This window comes from Corapipo altera, unplaced genomic scaffold, assembly GCF_003945725.1.
Source record: "Corapipo altera isolate COAL_440 unplaced genomic scaffold, ASM394572v1 317, whole genome shotgun sequence".
Lineage (NCBI taxonomy): Eukaryota > Metazoa > Chordata > Aves > Passeriformes > Pipridae > Corapipo > Corapipo altera.
This window is the reverse complement of record NW_020884989.1, coordinates 1,141,022-1,161,587: the sequence shown is the minus strand read 5'-3', so window position 1 is coordinate 1,161,587 and position 20,566 is coordinate 1,141,022.

Sequence of the window (20,566 nt, the reverse complement as noted above, 5' to 3'; positions counted from 1 at the left end):
CTGAACTTCCAAAGGCAGTGCTTTTGCAGAAGACATTGATCTATCACCCTGTCACCTGCACAAGGTTGGCCTTTACTATGCCCTGCTGCCTGTTGCTATGAAAAACAAGGGCAATAGAGCTTATAAAACAAGATTTATGAAGAGAAAGGAATATTGTGTTGCTGTCCTAGGCTCTGTCTATGAATGAAATCAGTTTTGAAAATACTCACAGTACAGCATACATATATATATATATTTGCAGGACTAGTATATCTTACCATTTTCTGGAGGAGTGATTATTTCTTTGTTTGTCTCTGTGCTGCTCTTTTCTGGCTTTCCAAGACACATATGAAAGAAAAGAGAAGTGATTGAATTTCCTCAGGCATCAGTGCTTCATGACACCAATATGATAATTCATTCAGCACAGTTTAATTCTACTTTGGAAATTTGCAGATTTCCTCTGCTTTCAAACATCTTTGATCAGCAGCCAAATGGTTAATGTTACATTTAACCAATTGCTGGGTATCCAAACCCACTCTCATGAAAGAATAAGGACTGTTTGCAATGCTCAAACCAATTGCAGCAACAGCTACTGAGTAAGATTTTGTGTGTGTGTTTTTTAACCATAAGATGAATTATAGCATGAAGTGGCAAAATTCAAAACAAACAGAAATCATCCTGTAATAAATATAATTTAAAATATAAAGTATTCTGCAATATAGTAATTGACTAACTTAAAGTCTTAAAACTTCTAAATAGAAATCCAACATGATTTGAGCCCCACTTTCTATTTAACCAAGGGAAATACCTGAGGTGAAGAAATCCCCAGAAGCATTTAAATACAGTCAGTCAGTGAAAGGCTATTACTGTCAAAGATTCAACCAGATAAAGGTAAACCTTTATATTCCTTTCTCTGAAGAGAAAGTCTGAGTATATCGTACAATTGGTCAATTCTGGCTGTAAAAACAGAGGTCCATGAAACATCAAGAATCAACAATGGATATGGGAAGAAACTGCTCTCCAAGGAAGGACAAACCAGGGACTGAGGGTCATCACACTGCAAGAAGTGCCTTCAAGCTTCTACCCCTCTGGCACAGTCCCACAGAACTTGAACAGTTTCCATTAACAGCCTTTAACCAGGTTACGTTATGAATCAGCTTCAGGGTCCATCCAGACAGCTCGGTGAGGAGATAGGGCCAGAGATAAGGTTATAACATAGGCTCAAGGTCTTTCCAGGAGACAGGATGGCACAGATAGCTACAGCAGACAAGCCCTCACTGTTTGGTACAGTCACTACTGAAAAGAGTTTGGTTCTGTCCTTCAAGTACTTCGTGGGTAGCTCTTAGCCTCCTTGTCTCTAGAAGAGGCTGCGTGGCCTCTGTGATCGTATCCTGTGCCTCCTTTTTGCCTTACCTCCTAAGGTTTTGTGTCAAGGATTAATGGTTGCTATCAATACATGGATACAGGTGGACTTGGATGCTGGATAAGCATTAATTGACACTGTATCATAGCTCCGTGATCAAAATAACCATGCCAAGCCTAAATAAAACAATGCTGCATGGTGGACACTTTTTGTCCAGCTTTTCAACAGGCCACAATTTGAGTTCTTGCTTCCTTCCTCCACCACCCCAGGTCCTCCATACAAACCAGCACCTGGGACTGCACTTGTGTCATACTTATGAGAGGGTTTTTGTATTTTATTCCCTTTTTTTCAGTGTTGTTTCAGAGGACTGCATCTTTAAGAACGAACCCACCCCCGTCCCTCTCCCCGCCCCGCTCCCCCTTCCATCCTGAGCTGGAAAGGGAAGGGAAGAAATAAGAAAGACCTAAAGGGAGAACAAAACTACTTCTCTTCCGTGGATCACAGGAGGCTGGTGCCTAGAGAGCCCACGCAGCGCCGTCGTTTTGCTGGGGTCTCGGCCGCTGCTCCCACCACTCCCGGGCCCGCTGGACCCCACTACTCCCACCAAGCCTGGATCTGCTACCGAACCACCCGCTGCCGCCAGGAGAGCCTTGGAGAGCCCGGGAAAACGCTGCAGTCCAGCAGCGCTGCGCTGTGGGCAGGGCGAGAGCCAGTCCTTGCCATCGCCGAGCCAGCATTCCAGCAGAACAACGCCCCATTGAAATGAACTGGCTCTCCAGATTTTGCTTTGCCTCCCCTCTTTCCCCTCGTTTTACTTTTCATTCTTTGTTCCCCCATAGAGGAAAGCGGAGCAGGGAAGCACATATCGATCATTGGTTTTGTTTGTATACAAAAGCGAGTGCAAGGGCAGGGGGACCAGGAGCGATTTCTCTCTCTGTCGTTGATTTGAACCGTTCTGTTGGAATTGTTTTTGCTGCTATTTCCTTGTCAGTAAGCTGCTATTTTTTCATGTATACCTTCTTGCATTTTTTCTCTCTGTATTTGATGGGAATTAAAAGGGGAGGGAGTTCATTTTATTGGATTTCCAGCTCAGTATTTGTTTCTTTAAACCAAGAGGCTTGGATGTGGGGAACGAGGTGTTCCTCTCTCTCCTGAGATGAAGAAATGCAATAGAAGATCTTAGTGAGGCTGCAGTGACTACAGTCCAAATGAGAGCTACTAACAAGCTGCTCCTTTTTCTCCTCTGTGATACAAGTACAAAAATAAGTCCTTTCCTATCTCCAGATTGAAGAGGTTGATCTTAAAAAACAAAAGGCTCAGTGACTGTGTAGAAGGGGTTTTCTGGATTGTTTAACAGTGTGCAGATGTTTGAAGGGCCTATTCAGCCTTCAGCAAATAAAATGCTTTTTTCTTTGCAAGTGACTAAGATTTTCAGGAAAAGACAAGCATCCTACCATGTGTGTATGACATTCAGCACATGATAAATATAACTTAAATATAAAATGACTGGTATGAAAACTGGTAGTAGCCTGACTTGGTTAATAGTGTTGTTCTTACTGACACATTATAGATGCATAAAAGCAATGCTTACTTAAAACCTGGATTTATTATTTTTTTTTAATCTAAAGAATCCATTATAAAGCTAATCTTAGAAAGCTTTCAGAAAATCTCTTCAACATTTTCAGCATCTCTATTCAGTGAATAGAACATATTACTTATCTCTTTTTTTTTTTTTTTTTGGATCATGTCTTAAGAAAACAAAACAATACCCCTCCAAAATTATACAATCCAACCAGAAACAATGATACCTGGGAATCCTAAGATCTGTCAGACATGGAAAAAAAAATTAAAATATAATATTCTTCTTACATATAGACACACAAATTTCTGTTTAAAATAAATTGAAAGTTACTTTGAAATTCAGATAGTTCTTACCATATCTATCAAGACTTCAGCACAGAATTGACTTAGACCTGTTAGTCTACTAATTAGGACAATTAGAAAGTCTTCTCTTGATAACTAATTAGGCCCCTAATTTCTGTTTTAAGTTCATTGGAACTGCTGACTGAAAGTGAGACTTGTGCCCTGAACACTTATGAATTTAAACACCCAGAATAATTTCTCAAAAACAAACAAACAAACATACAAAAAACCCCAAAACCCCAAACCAAACAACCTTGATCTCCAAGCATGTATCCCCCTTCACCCTGAAGATGACATGTAACTATTTTTGTACCAAAAAAAAAGCAGCAACAAGGCACAGCAGTTTGGGGCGCAGAACAGGAATTGAGACAAATGAAAAACAGAGTTTCTATGTTGTAGGAAACTCTTTATTTCAGTATCTTGCTTTCTCCCAGTTTTGGAGGGATTGCCGAAGACAATTTTCCTTGAATAAAATATTTTGGGTCAAAGCAAAGGTAAGTATTTTACCTAACTGCATTTCTTCACTGGAGTGCACTGCACCCTATATCTAACCAGCCCAGCCAGAGGGTAGAGGCTGTTCTCCAAGGAACCAAAACCAGGGCACCAAATGGGGACCTAAACTATAACTCCCATGAAGCAAAGCAACACCAGACAAGGCAGTTGTAATGTAATTCAATTTCAATGTAATTGAAAACATATGTCTGAACGTTCAAAGAGATAAAATGCAACAATTTGGTCTGAGGGGGGAAAAGTTTCCTTTCAGTTTTGCATTCCACTTCAAGGATTTTTTCAGGTATTCAGCAAAGCTGAAATAATATCAGTGGGAAACCCCTTGCCAATTTTATGGGGAACAAGGTACTACAAGTGTTTTGTACCTCTAAATAATTAGTGTCATTAAATAACCCTCACAAAGAACCTCAGATCTACTTTTAAAGGACAGCAAAGCAAGTTATAAGTCTCAAAAAGACTTCCTTTTCCCCTCTTGAGCAACCAGAGTTTCCAAACATTGTCATTTGGAACAACATCGACTCTTCTTTGCCACCACCTACATCTTAGAGTTTCCAGCTGGAAAAACGTGTAGAGAACAGCATTGTTATCAGGAGGTACTATACCTCAGGCCTCAGACTCACATTCCCAGGAGGGTCTGCTGTTTTCCAAGGGCTCTGCCAAGCCCAGTGATCCACCCACTTAAATTCATTTACACAATGAAATCCCTCATAGTAGCAGAGAGTTTTGGAGATTTACAGCTCTACAGAAGTGCTAAGTCTTATGAATAACGGACTAACAAATGCCAGGGAAGTAGGGAGATTGAAAGCCCAGTATCTCTGTCTCAGAGGAAAAGACCCTTATGCACAAGGATGATTGGTTTTAACTTAAATGGAAAAAGCAGCTTTTATTCTTGATGTTAAAAAAAAAAAAAAGGTAGGAATTCCCAAAAGGATTGCATAAAGTGGATATCTCAAAATTTAGAAACCTTGCTTCTTCCTCAGGAAGTCAAAGATTTTATTCCACATATTCCTTTGGGAAGTATTATCTTAATTTCACACAAAATAATAAATTCCTAATATCTTAATTGTTGAGGCTTTTCTATCTGCCATTTATGTTATCCACCAAGGCTTTTCCCACTTGCTAGTAGCTGTGCAAAGCATGGCAGTTCAGCTCATTTTGGAGTGCTTTTTATTCTGATAAAGTGTTTTTCTCTGACTGAAAATCTTGCTAAAATACCGCTCTTTTGGAGTAATCCTGATCAAAGAATTTATTCCATTTGACCTGTGAGGAAAACTAACCAACACAGACTGTAATTGCAACTGCAACTGTGTCAACCTCTGAGCCTCTTGATTCATATGGTTTCATTTACTTTGTGTTTTCCAGTCCCATGCTTCCCGCTCAAAGCCATTATTGCCTTCACAACTATTAGCTGCAGTGTGTCAAGTGTATAAGAACATTGTATATATTTTCTATTTGAAACTCATGAAAGTTTTCCATTCTACAAAGGCAAAAAACACCTACACATACTTATATAAGGGTGTGTTCATACCGCTTCAAATGTCAGCAGCGAATGAAAGGGTGAGGAACATGACAGCCAGTGAGTTTGCCTCTGCCAGCTGAGCTATGGTAATTGCACATCTACCTCAGCTGCACATCTAAGCAAACCTTTTTATCTAGATGTGTGAAGAAAATACTTAGGAAGTTACTGAAACTCTTTCAATGTGCCTTGAGTGGAATCACAGAAGAATCATAAAATGATTTGGGTCGGAGTAGACTTTAAAAATCCTCCAGCTTGACCCCCCTGCTATGGACAGGGACATCTTCCACCAGATGAAGTTGCTCAAAGCCCCATACAGCCTGCTCTTGAACACTTCCAGAGGTGGTGCGCCCTCAACTTCTCTGGGCAACCTTTTGCAGTGTGTCCCCACTCTTATTGTTAAAAATTTCTTCTTTGTGTCCAATGTAAAGCTGCCCTCTTTCAGTTTAAAACCACTTTCCCTTGTTCTGTACTACAGGCTCTGGTAAACGGTTTGTCTCCATCTTTCTTCCAAGTCCCCTCTATGTACTGAAAAGCCAGAATAAGGTCTCCTAAGAGCCTTCTCTTCTCCAGGCAGAACAACTCCAGCTCTCTCAGCCTGTCTCCTCACAGGAAGTGCTCCAGCCCTCTGACCATCTCTGTGGCCCTCCTTTGGACCTGTTCCAACAGATCCGTGTTTTTCCTGTGCTGAAGGCCCCAGAGCTGGATGGAGTACTCCATGTGTGGTCTCACCAGAGTGGAGTAGAGGGGCAGAATCATCTCCCTCAACTTGCTGGCCTCAGCAGCAGTGCAAAGTGCAGAAGCATGCACAAAAGGAACATACAGTTACAGATAACACCTGAAACAGCTCGATAACATCAGGAAAATACGCTGCTGTGGGTGGGCAATTTGTGGCAGTGTTTGCATGGTACAATACACACATCCACAACTGTGTATAGTGATGTTCTGGTTTGCCAAAACCACAAAACTGGTGAGGGAACCAATTCAGCCATCCAGTGAAGGATCTGTATGCCACTTGATTTGCGCACAGGCCTACAGGGTTTATGTTGGCCCTTCCCAAGCTGTATTTCCCCCCAGCCCAAGGATTTGCCCACACCTGGAGCGAGCCCTGAGTTGAACACAGGACACAGCTGCTCCACCACAGGCTCCTAGAGTTTTCAAGGCTATGGTCAGCTGTATCAAGGTGTTGTGCTGAAGGAGGTACACCGGTGTACTAATATAATACTTTAAGATGATATTTGGTTTTATTGAATATTGGGCTTTATTCTGCACAGTTGATGCCAAAGGCTACCAGTCCAACGACAATTCAAATGTGAAAATACTTTCCAGAGACAGCTATATATGATTTTTTTAGTCTATGCCTATCTCATATTTCATCATTAATTTAGAAATTTACACATTTTGTGGTTTGGTTTTATTCTTATGGAAAATGAGGGAATTAAGAAAATCTTGCTTAGGGGGATATGACTCAATGGCTCTTAGGGGCACACTATTTAGTATCTTATTGAGAAGACTGGGAGTAAAGAAGACAATGCTTTGCTGGCTCCCAGGCTCTGCAACATGTCCTTGGCGCTCAGGGCAGATCACAATCTACAGCATCCTAAATCAAACTAATTTAAGGGCAGGGTAGTAGGGGACTGTAAAGAGTGTCTTTACCTTATACCGTTTGAACTATGCTGAGCTGCCAGTCAGGAAAAAGACTAGAAGTGACTGTAAATAATAAGAAAACTCAAAGGACACAGATTTGTACCAAAAGAAATGCAGTCCAAATTACTTTTCTACTGGCAGCCTCATGGCACAGCTTGAAGTTCTAGAGAGCCTGGGCACCACCAGAGCAAACTTCTTCGTAGGGAAAAGGGAGCCAGAAGCTGAAGGTGAGAGCAAGCAGTCCAGAGCAGCATCCTCATAGGCACAGGGCAGCCCCACAGTACCTGTGCAAAGGAAGCAGAGCTGATTTGCTGATCCTAACCAAGCACAGCCAAGACTCACGGAATTCCCAGAGACGTGTGCTGTGTGGGGTCTGGCTTTGGATTGGCAGGCACGTGGCTAGGCATCGGTACAGCTGCAGAACAAAGTGTGGGGGCCTGAGCTGAGATGTAACTCCTGAGCAGAGCAGGGATGTAACTCCCTGCAACGCCTCCTACCGTGGCCCCTTCCCTGGGGTCACTCATTCACACCAGAGCATCAGTGCTGAACCCCGTTGAGGAGGGGGAAGCCAGAGTGTTAAAAGAGGACAGCAATAAATCTGTGACTCCTTAACTCACTGTGCCCCACCATTCACTCCATTGCAATACAGAGTAAGAAGAGACAACATTCTTTTGGAAAAGCTGCATCATTTGGTAGCTTAAAAGTGATTTTCCATCTAAACCAAGCAAGCAAGGGGAGCAGCACTGCTCACACTTTAATGCTCATTTTTATGTGATCTCCCTTTCCACATTTCATTTTTGGTCTGGCACAGTTATACACTCAGCTGGCTTTTGGTGCCTCAGTCTTCTCTAGAGCTCAGTCTGTGTTTCACACACACAAGCATCAACTTGGGGATCTCAGGCAGAAGAGCCAAAGCCCTTCACTATATGCAGTTCTCGTGGCTCTCCAGCGGAGCCATCACCCCGGGTACGGGGGGTGCCGAATGCCGCCGTTTATCGATGGAAGGGCAGCTCTCCCAAGCCGTGGAGGCGTTTCCCCCACCGGGTGTCGCTGTGGGACAGCTTTTCCCCGTTGGGGCCCGGGCAGGAGACGCGGGGGGGTTCCGCAGTGCCCACCTTCACCTTCCCGGGGGCGGTGCTGGCGAAGGCAGCCGCCTCAGCTCTTGGCCATTTGCATCCCGTCCCTCCGGTGAGCTGGAGCTGACCGGTCGGACAGCCCGTGGTATGCGTGGCAGCGGCCCTTTATATCAAAAGACGTGCTGGTGTTTGTTAGCAGGTGCGTGGAGGAGCCGCTGACGCACCTGGAGTCGGTCCCCACTGTGCCCAGCTCATGCAGGCACTTGCGAGCCCCCTGGACTGCCAAAAGCTGAAGCCTCCCTGCTATGCTCAGGTGTTACATGACTCTTCTGCGAAGCCTAGGTGGGAACTGGAGTAGATTTATCTGCCTTCTTTGATAGGTCTTTTTGAATGATCTGGTCACATTATCCTCTGCCGTTTCAAACTTGCAAGACAAGAACTAATTGAATACTAAATTTGCTTGACAGTAATTTCAGCTCAGAATGGACAAATCCTTAATTTGTTTCAGGTGGGAAAAAAATCAAACCCCAAGCCTTTCGCTTAAAAAACATTTTTTCCTCTGATTAACTTTTTTCTCCTAGAAACAACTATTTCCTCTCAGCAGAGATCACAATCACTTCCCACTTTTGGCTCAGTACATATAAAAAACAATCCTCACAGGCACTCTGAAAGTCAGTGGAAACAATGGTTTTATTTTTAAGTGTTCTTTTTACACGCTATGCAAATGAAAGTAAGTAGAAACAAAACTGAAACTACTTTATGACTGACCTAAGTTTGCCCAAGGTGAGAAATGGAAAAAAACCCAAACACTTAAAGCGGCTTATCTCCATTGGAGAACTGCATGAGTCAATATCAAGTGTTTGGCTGGGTTAGCTGGTTAGTAAATGAGACAGTTAGAATAGGGCTAGAGGATTTAGATAAGTTATATGGCAACAAGAAAGGTAAGAAACCTAGGAAGATAATGTAAGGGTTTTCCAGGAAATTAAAATCCATTATACAAGCAAGAGAGAACCTAGTTTTAGTCTTAATGTGAGAAACATCATGAAGGGACTGAGAAGCAAAAGGAAAACCAAATGTGAACATCACAAAAGTGGGGAATTAAACTGACATTATTCAGATTGTTTTCTCTTCTATCCTCTTTTGGGAATGGCTATTGAAATAAATGTTCCTTGGGAGATAAAGCAGTGGAAGGAAAATAGAGAAAAACAATGAAGCCAAAATAATTAAAGCACATTAAAAAATATGTTGTATTGTCACTATGAGAGTTTCCCCTTTACATCCATCTTGCCTCCTCTGGGACGGTTTCCAGCTCTGTTTGTTTGAAAAAGCTACTGCCAGAATGAAAGAAGGAATCCTGGTCACAGTACACCTTCCTTTATACCCACATCTTCCCAGGCTGGCTGTAACATGTTTAGAAATATCTCTGTTCCTAATATTGCTCCATAATGGAGAAAGTCAGGTCACTCCACCCAGAGATTTTAGGAACCCAGAGCTTCAGCCAAGGAAGAAGGCTGGCTATGGCTTTTCCTGTATACAGCCAGGGCTGACAATTTGCAAACATGGACTACTACACTATTTCCTAAATAGCACCAGGGATTCAAAAGAATCCAGGTGTTTTGATTTGATTTTAAGTTTAATATGATGGCCAGAATGGCTATTCTCCAGGATATATTCTGAAGTGGAAAATGGCAGACTCAGGGAATTAGTAGATTGGGTATGTCAGAAGAGGTCATTGCACCATGGGTAGTGACACTGCTTCGATCAAATCAAATCAAAAGTTTGATTTTGCCAGTATATTTCAAAAGTTATGCAGGGTTGTAAATATAGCTGTGGTTATAAGATCAACACAAGTGCTGAGTGGAAAATGGAGAATTTTTGCCGGTTTTGTCAGGATATAACACAGAACAAGGCAATCATTTCTATAGGAACAGAATAGATAAAATGGAGCAGACTTGATGTTTGGTTTTGCTCAGTCTTCTCTCTGACTGATACTATAAAATATAAAATTTCGCTTTTAAAGCTATGGTTGTTTAGGTCTTGTTCCTGTTTCCATAAGGCTACCCTTCCCTTTACTGGGCCTCAAATACCACTTCCCTCCTCCTCCCCCACGCCATTTATTACTACTGGAGAAAATATATTCTCATGAGGATATGGGGTATGTTTGAAAAGGAAATGGAAATTGAAGTTTTTGAAGTTCAAGGCTTGATGAATCATTAATAATCCTTAATATGCAAGCTTTCCATCTGCTATTATTGCTCTCAGGTCAGCTGGCCCTAGGAAAGCAGGAGGGAAATAGGAAGCTTCAGTGATCACAAACAAAAAGCCTTCTATAAGCCTACTATGTTTATGTGAACTCCAAGGCACTATTACCCGGAAAATCAAAAGTTGGTTCTGCTTATATTTCTGTTTCTACTAGTAAAATTCCTCTCTTTGCAGGAAAGGCCTTATCCATGAAACAGCTTCGGACAAAGGTGAAGCCTCAAGTGCTTTTGTTCTTGAGAAGGTATCTCCTCCCAGTCAGAAACCCCTCTGTATCTCCCCAACCAGTCTTCCTCTTGTTGCCTTTTTTATTCTGCAAGGATTAAATCAGCAGCTGACGAATTGGTGCATTTTGGGTGCATACAAAAGCTGGAAGGGATGTTGTTATGGAGAGTGACTGGCCCTGCCTTCATTTTACATCAGTCTCTCACAAGGCATCTTTGTATTTTGTTGTGGAACCCTCTGGTGCCAATTTGGGGTGTTTCTTGTAAAAGGTTGAGAGGTTTACTGTTAGAACAAGAAGTGACACTTGGTATTTTTCTTGTTGTATATCCACCTGGATCAGCATCACGCTATTTGTTATATCAGCAGGTTTAAGTTTAAAATGTGCTGATTTCACTGTGTGTTAGGGTTGCAACAACAGAGTTTAGCCCTGTGCAGGTGATGCTGAGACTTATTATTTTTAAAGCATGCTAGATGTGTCCTGCAGCTGACTTCTGCATTGTGTTAAAGGGAGCCAATCCACTGGGGCAGCCTGTACTGGCTCCCAGGACCCAGCCTAATGTCACCCTGTGAGAGCCAGAGCTCCAAGGAGTGAGTGGGACCTGTCCTAGCTGCCCTTCCCTGGAGCAGCTAAAGCATCAGATAAGAAGATCCCACTGTCCATGAGCACATACGTTGCACAAAGGAGCTCTGTCCCAGATTAAACCCACAGTGTTCCTTGCTCCACTGAGTAAGCAGGAGGTAGAAATAGTAGAAAATGGTCTTCAGCCAAACCTGAACACTTTACTTGTCTGTTACCTACCTTTGCTTCAGCTCTCAGGAAATGCTCGTAAATCCAGTATTTCTCCAAAGTAGGCTGATGAGAAGAAGGCATACCTTGGCAACCTAGAAGACAATCTTGGTTCTTCTCACAGCATCACATGGTCTTCCCCTTTTTAAGCTGCTTTTCCCTCCTGCAGGTAAGCAAGTGCGCTGCTACTACCAACACACACATTGGAGTAGACAGAGAAGCAGCAAGAGGACAGAAAGTGAATTACAGCAAGGCACCGAGGGGAACAGCTCCACTCCCCTGCATTCAGACACCATTTTCTGACAGTGGATTTACTGCTTATGACTTGTGTGCTGTACAGGCTCACAGTCTGTAACAAGTTCAGGGTTAAAAGTTCACAGCTGGGGCATTGCAGTGTGAGTGAAGGGTGGCTCTTTTCTCTTAGGTGAAGCCAGTATGCTAAAAGAGAAACTAATCAAGTTCATCACTGGATACTGGAGGAAGATGGCACTTTAGTTTTTAGAAGTTAAAAGCCCAAAGTGGAACTTTCTGTCTGCCACCGCAGTGGTTCTGCTTTAAATATTAATTACATACGGGATGAGGTGCAACAAGGCCAAGTGCTGGGTCCTGCACTTTGGCCACAACAACCCACTGCATTGCTACAGGCTGGGCACAGAGCAGCTGGAGAGCAGCCAGGCAGAAAGGGACCTGGGAGTGCTGATTGACAGGAGGCTGAACATGAGCCAGCAGTGTGCCCAGGTGGCCAAGAAGGCCAATGGCATCCTGGCCTGTATCAGGAACAGTGCGGTAGCAGGAGCAGGGAAGTGATTCTGCCCCTGTACTCAGCGCTGGTGAGGCCTCACCTGGAGTACTGTGTCCAGTTCTGGGTCCCTCAGCTCAGGAAAGATGTTGAGGTGCTGGAGCAGGTGCAGAGAAGGGCAACAAGGCTGGTGAAGGGACTGGAGCACAAGTCCTATGAGGAGAGGCTGAGGGAGCTGGGGTTGTTTAGCCTTGAGAAGGCTCAGGGGAGACCTCATTGCTCTCTACAACTACCTGAGAGGAGGTTGTAGGCAGGTGGGGGTTGGTCTCTTCTCCCAGGCAACCAGCAGTAGGACAAGAGGGCATGGCCTTAAGCTGCACCAGGGGAGGTTTAGGTTAGATATTAGGAAGAAATTCTTTACAGAGAGGGAAATCAGCCATTGGAATGGGCTGATTCTCTGTCCCTGGAGGTTTTTAAGATGAGGCTGGACGTGACACTTAGTGCCATGGTCTAGCAACTGTGGTGGTAGTGGATCAAGAGTTGGACTTGATGATCTCAGAGTCCAACCCATCTGATTCTATGATTCTATACAGCACTGCAATAGAAACTGGGTTATGCTTATGTTATTTTCTCTAGAGATCTGAACCCAGATTTTCTTGCATGCCAGCTAGCTGTTCTTAGCTTTGTTGATGGGCCTACCACTTGGATCATTTCACCAGTATTACCCTCCCTGCTCCCCACAACCTGAAATTATATATCCAGGGAAGAATCAGCTAGATTGGTCCTGTTTGCTAAATAGGCAAGAGTAAAGCCTGCATCAAGGAGCTCATAATTGCTCAAACTGAGGTCTTTGCTTGTGTCTGGTAGCAGAAATGCAGGCAAGTATGAGACTATTTTTTATCAGCAAGGCCTGAAAGAAGTCTGGTTATGCCTGTGGTGCCTAAATATTCCGTGTAGGTGCCTGTAGTGAAATTAAAATCTTTTGGTTGGTCAAGGCTCTAGGACCAGTCAGAGGTAGGGGTATGAACTCTGCAGGGATACAGGAAAAGTACATGCATGCTCTGCATTTAAAGCGTGCCTGGCTTCAGCTGGCTTAGGTTTTTTCTTTCATCAAACTTGTATGACTTTGTGTCTTGGGAAAGGTGCCTTCCTGTGAGCACCTGGGTTACAAAGATTTTCTGTGGGACAGAGGATTCATGAATTGCTTCAAGCATTATCATCACACTAAGCAGCAGAGAAAAGGTGAAGGTGACCTTGTGACCGACCAGCTCTGGCAAAGCCATAGAAGGTTCTTAATAGCAGCCACGTCTTGTGCTTTGCCTTGCCAATGCCAGCATCAAAAAGCCCTGAGTGAGCATCTCAAGCTCTCCCAGGAACACCCTGAGAGATTAACCCCTCCATCAGGTGGTGTTCTGCGGTTTTCAACCTTTTTTTGGGATTTGGGTATCATGTTTGCCTTCTCAGTTTTATTCTTTCAGATAAATGCAGGTCACTTGGTTAACTTTTGCTGCAGAAGCGTGAGAGCAAAGGCTTGTAATGGAAAGCTGAGCTCTCCAATGCTTCTCTTTCCAGGATCTGGAGACTAAGCAAAAATTCTTCTCTGTAGATATGATGACAACAAATACACACTGCAAAATTACACTGTATGGACAGATGATTTCTCTGTGTTTTTACCTAAGCCAGTGCTCACACAAGGAAAACTCAGCATTTTCTGCAGGAGCAGGGAGTATTCACCACCACCTCCACGTACCCTATCCCATCTCTTTTATCTGTTATGCAGAGAGCACCTCTTCAGCCACTGCTGCCTCCTGATTTGCATCCATCTGTATAAAGGCATCCATCTATACCCCACTTTGGGGTACTCAGGTGAGTGGGACATGATTTGTTATACTTTAACTGTGGCCAGTCCAGGGTAGCTATTTCTGTACCCTCCCAGTTCACGAAGTAACCTGAGGGTTGCTGACCACAAGAGGTCCTGTGCAGGCTTAAGCAATGGGGATCTGAGCACACACAGTGAAATCCTAAATTTAGGCAGGAGAGGACACAAGTTAAAAAACCCCCAAACATTAAAAGTTTAAACACCTGACTCCAAGCCCAAAACCAAGGCTGGATATCTAATCGACCTCACAGTATCTATTAGGTCCTAGGTCCTCTTTGAAAAGGGATTTCTGTCCATCTGGAAGGCAGAGCACACAAGCCAGAGGAAATCATGCCAGGAGGTGGTGCAACCACAGAATGGCATAAGCCCATGGAAACAGTCACTTGGCTCCGATCTGCTCCATTTTGCCCAGTGGTACTAACCCCTGCACCCGCTTCCTCCCCGCAGGTGAAGAGCAGATGGGGCGAGGCCAGCCCTACCTACACAAGGAGGAACCTCCCATCAATTAAGTGAAACTTGCCCTTAAAACTGTAACAAACTACACCAGCAAGCCAGGAACTTGCATGGGCTCTGTTAAGCCTTAGCATGAAGCAACGTGTAAAAGTATTAGCAAGGGCAGAGTTCAGGGCTGAAGTCAGCCCTCTGCTTTTAATTAAGGCAAGTAGGAGTCAGGAAAGACAATATTTTGTCTACCCATTCTTGAATGGGTAGTGCCTGTCATGTTAGATGCAGTGTCTGCATTCAATTAAAGATGCAAATTGGCCTTTAGTGCCAGAAGAGAAACCAAAACGAGCGCCAGTTTGATGGACCAAAACTAAATGTGAGACAGGGAGAATTTATCCTCCTCACAAAAATGCTTGGAATACACACCGGAAAGAAACTTCAAGAAATCCATGGAAATGCTTTGAAGGCGAGTGACTCACAATCACTTTGAAGGCTAAGTCTTCTTTTTACTTTCTGCTTTTGAAAAAAAGGTTTTAAGATTCATTGAGTGTATTTTGCTCTAAGTGTGGGGGCCTGGGCTAACTTTCCTTTCCCCTCAGCACCCCATCATGTGCACTGTTTCATACCCTCATCATTGTGAAAAGCAAGGAGGCAGTTATGGGCCAAGACTGCCATATCTTCTGCTGGGACAGACCACAGAAGGGTCTCTCATACAAGGACGAGGAACAAGGAAACCTGCAAAATGTTCCAATTCCCAGCATTAAATGGCTTGCTCATTCCACCACTACTAGGGTTTTTCAAAAGAAAGCGTTGGAAGATATCATATTGTTTTATCTACAGGTAATGACTCAAGCAAAGCAAGCTGAAAACAACTATGGGAACGAATTTGGTGTTAATATTATGCATGTGACTGTGCAGTTTATTCATGAGGATTCAGTAGGGACATTATCAAGCATCTCAGCTCTAAAGTAAGTTGACTAATTACCTTCTGGCCTCAAGGTCACTCTTTCTAGCAGCCCAAGGACAGGTGAAGATTGGTGCTCTCACAGTTATTACAGAGTTGAATATTTTGCTGTAGCTGTTCCCAAGAAGGATGGGGTGTCAATGTCTTTGTGCACGTTCTGGAATAAATATCTACATAAACCCAAAAATCCAGTATCTGTGGTTTTTCCTGAAAAAATTGCAATTAAAGCAGTGGAGGCATCTGTAATTACAAATAAGATACTGACTTCTTCTAGGTATATGAAAAGATATATAATATATAAAATACATTAAAACCCCACAACCCCCCTAAAAGATACATCAGATCACTGAACCTATTCTATCTGGAAGGAACCAATGTAGAAATCATTAACTATAAAACTAATACCACAGTTTCAATGCAGCAGTAACAGAGGGAGAGGAGCAGATTCTTACTCTTGATGCCGCATGTGAAATTCAATTTCTTCTAAGGATGTTGAGATTTACAATTAGCTAAGTACCTTCAGACATAGAGGAGGTATCTTCATATTTAATACAATCTTTGCTTGCAGTGCTTTTTTTCCCCACCAACTCTTCCATGTCACAAAATAACAAGGAACAGGACTGGTCAGGGATCATTTCAAACATGAAGTGGTCTCACACAGCTATGCAACAGAGAAGACCATCTTGCCAAAAACAAAACAAAAAACCCACTGCAACTTCTTCTCTCTGAAACAATCCTTTTTGTGACTTACAGTTGGCTGCCGGTGGCATGCTGGAACCAGGAGATCAAATCCACCAAGTACCTGCTTACAGAAACAGCAGTTAATTGTGCACAATGACAAGAAAAACACAACGTACATTGGAAAAAAATGTTGGAGAAATCCCACAATAAATGATGGATCTGAATTGCTAAGCCCTCCCAGGTCTACAGGTGCTTTGCCTGTTGTCTTTTACACTTATGAAAAGAGATAGGTTTCACTACCAACATAAAATTAACTCAAGGAAACAATTGGAACATGATGATTATATCTCTTGTCTGTCTTTTTGGTCCTCATTTTGGAGTCATCTAAAGCTGAAGGATGATACAAACATTAAACGAAAAGAGATAAAATACCCATGTGGTAGAAGGAGCCAAGTATCCTAAAGTAGCAGAAAACTCATCTCTCCCTTTCCCATCCGTTCCCACGTGCTCTGTGCTGACAGACCTTCCTTACCTGGTGCCATTCACCAAATAATCCCTTGGATTCCAGCTTTATGACAAAGCCATGCTTCTGTCTAACTTTTGACTCCTGAGCATTTTTTGGCTTTTTGGGAGACAGAGGGATGCCAATAAAGGAGACAATTAGTATTGCTTCCCTTCCTTTTTCAAAATTTGAAGGAATATATATCTTTCCTACTCCACTACTCAAGTTGCAACTCCATGGAGTGGATCTGTGGCCATCACACTGGAAGGTTAGGAGAGAGAAATACATCTCAGCCTTCATTATTAGTCCTGCTGGTGGAACAACTTCTTATTAGAAGCATCTGAAAGTGGTTTTCTTCAATCAAATAATGAATCCCCAACAGCTGTGCTTCGGAACAACAGCCTACATCAAGCCATCTGCACAGCAATGCTGCAGCCACTGGGTTTCTCAAAACATTTGCAGGATGGAAAGAAGAGAGTGGCACTGATGGAAGAATGACTGTCTATAGCAAACAGAACATGCCCCAAACCCACAAAGTTAGGAAAAATACACCAATGGATTTGTATTTTTAAAGCATCTATTGCCTCATGAGCCATTTTAATCACAAATTCATTTACAAACTCTTCTGTCCACATAGGGGTCATTTTCTGATCGTTTCTTCCTTTGCTTTTCAGCACAGGGCATGTTGGCCTAAAATCTGGATCTTTACCAGTAGGACTCACCTGCTGCTCATTCCCCACCAGAAGTCAAATCAGCATGTCAGCATCATGTCCACAAATGTGATTTCACAGCAAGAACAGTGGTGGCCTCCATTAAGGAATGAGCCACAAAACCACATAAAAAGCCCTCAGAGGCCAAGGTCTGGCTTTCATTAGGCACTCTACGTAACGAGAGGCAGGGAAGGTACAAGGCAGGAAGGAGGTCGTACACAGGTGCAGCTCACAGGAGAACTTTGTGGTGCTCACCAGGAGCACGTGGGAGGAGGAAGGGCTGGGGTGCCTCAGATAATTCCTGATGCCATCTCCTCTTCCAGCTTGCATGCTCCCCTCTGGCTGGCCCCAAATCCTGGCAACGGGTAACTCCTGCTATCACAAAAGTCCCTCGCTGCTGAAAATGCAGTCAGGTCAGTGCACCAGAGGGATTGCTCCCACCAGAAAGGCCTCAACATGCAGACATGTTTCCTGACCCTTCAAGCTACAGTGCTGGTTTCCTCTTTTCTTTGAGACAAAAGTGGCATGGCTGCCTTCTTGTGAGCCAAATCAAGGAAGTCCTGAGCAGAAAATAGTTTCTCACTGTGTTACCATCACGTTATTCCCTCAGCCGTGAAGCACTGCCTTTGCCCACTTCCCTGTCTGATGGTCCCTTTGCCAGGCAAGGTGGGGGAACTAACAGCACTGGGGTTTCTCCAGCTTGACCTCTTTTGTTTCAGGGATGCTTTTTTCCCCCCCCTTAAAGATCAAACAGAGGGAGGGGAAAGCCAAGCATAACTCCAAAGTCACAAAATTAGCAATCAGCTCACACTGGGCACAGCCTCTGAAGGCCTTATTCAGTGCTGGACCTGGTCAACTCTGCAGCCAATGGCTTTCACTTCTTTATTCCCATAATTTTTTTCCTATGTGTGTGAGTGCAAGGGAATGCTCTCAGCTACTTCAAGATGCCCCTTCTTCCCCACTCTCATCCTGTACCAAGGGAGGGAGGGGGGAAAAAACCGGGGTTTTATGTATCCTGTTTTCCTCTCCCTGCTAAAGTACTGAGGGTGCAGGTGAGACGGCAGGAGAAACCTCTCTTAAATAATTTCCTCCGGTCCCTTCTTAATTGATCTTATCTGGCCCCACAGGAGTCAGACCCTGTAATGATTCTTTCATTCATAGCACAGAGAGTGTGCAGAAAACACAGGACTTGGTGCACTGCAAATGCACGTTTGCAGAGCCTTCCTACAGCATCAGAAAACTAAGCACATTGTGACTTTCATGGAGAACAAAGAGACACGTGGACTTGTACCTTTAATTACCTGTCTTCCAGATGCTGAAATAAAATGAAGAGTACTTCTTTTTCACTCAGTTTTATTATAAAAATCAACATTTCATTTGTTACAACTCGGTTTATAGTAATAATTGGAAAGGATTTTTGTACAAGGTTTATATACATCGTATAAGTAAAGCACTTTATTTTACAAAAAAAAAAAAAAAAAAAAGTGAGTGAGTGAATAGGGCTGACCAAATGTTGGCCATTATAATATAAATACATCCTTGCAAAGCACCACTGTACCAAAGCTGATGAACAAGAGACACCAGCTGGCTTTAAGACAATGACAAACAGTGATTAAAGCTTACAAAACGAACAAACAAAGCAAACCAAAAACAAAACAAAGATTTAAAATCCAAAAGCAGCGCCAGATCCTTCACTTGCAAACAAGGCTAGTTCAGCTTAAGCCTGGTGGTATCCTCTTCACAAAAAAAAAAAAAACAAACAACCACACTTTCATTTTCCCTTGCTGACTTTTAACTGCATGGCTTAAGGCTACAGCCATTATAATCAGGACTTCAAAGCTGTTCCTTGTTCATTTAAAAGAGGGGAAGAAGACTGCTCGCTAAGAGTTTCACCATAACAATCACCCTGCCCACTACTAAGACAATCTCTGTCCTGAATAAAGTATGGACAGTTTAATTACCCTGCCCTGCACGGTTTTGAAGTGAATCACCCAGCCCCTATAAATGCTATGCTGGCATCACTGCTGCCCTTTTTAAAGATGGAAAACCAAAAATTTTGAGTGACTAGTGTATTTTTACTTCTTTTAGAAAGAAATTGACTGTTTTGCAGCCATTTTCAAGCTATTAGTTCATTCCTAACTTATTTTCAAGGTGTATCTGTCACCTCCAATTAAATTAAAGGGTAATTTCCAAGCAATAACACCACCAAAATGCAACTAAAAAAGTCTCATTGCTAAGAAAGCAATTTCTGAATAAAAATGCTCACATTATTTTTGCACTCAACCAATTATTTTTCTGTTGCAGACCTAAAAAGTAATCTGCTACACACACAGTACATGTTCAAAAGCAAATTCTGTCAGTAACAATATTGTGTGACAAACATGCTCAAGGCAAAAAGGTCAGAAAAAAAAAGACTGATTACTTATTAGGAGATATTTTGAATAAGTCATCCGATTCAACAGCATGTGTGACCAGGGAGTTCTGTAGTTCAAGCAGTTCCCCTCAGAATGGTGGTAATCAATTAATATGAGATTTGCCAAGCAATAAGGAATTGGAAATAACTCAATAGTTAAGACAGTGGCCTTTTCTTCATCTTAGTACAAGCTTAACTACCTTAAAGCAAAACAAGTTAATCTGTGTTTAAGACTTGCCAATCAAGCCATTTCTAGAGAATGGGTTATAATAACTAGAGAGGCAATGCAGAACTGGAGACCAGAACACCATCAAAGCCCATTAGTGTAATAAATAGGAATAACAGGGATTTTCCACATGTAGCTTCACTTGCTGTTGACTGAAGCATCTGCTGTGTCAAGCAGTTGGGGTGCAATTTCCTTCATAATTACAGACTGTTTTTCATGTACCTTCACTCATCTGCAAAATGGACTCCAAAAGTGAGGGAACAGTATAAAAAATGTGCTTCCTCTCCTGTCTGGTCTGACAGAGCATTTAGTGTTCAGGTTTAAAGTTAGCAGGTATTCTGTGTCTGTCATACAACCTGGCCAAAAGAAGTCCAGTCTAGGGGAGACACAGCCCTAGCACTCTGAAAGGCAGGGAGGCTGAATTTGCCAATGTGCATGCACAAAAGAAAATTATTAGCCTTGGGTCAATTCAGACTATCAAGGATACGTGTACCTGCATACATACACTTGTACTTGGACATTGAGAGGGAAATGTTACGGCAGTAATCTGGAATTTACAATATAGTTGTTAAGTTTCAATTCACAGCAAAATGAATCCTTGGATATCAACTGGCTCGTTTACATATTTGTCATTACTGTAAATATTTCATTTAATGTATGTGCACAGGTTACATGAACTTATACTCATGGAAGCCATTCTTTATTTCAAATGCAAATGCTACG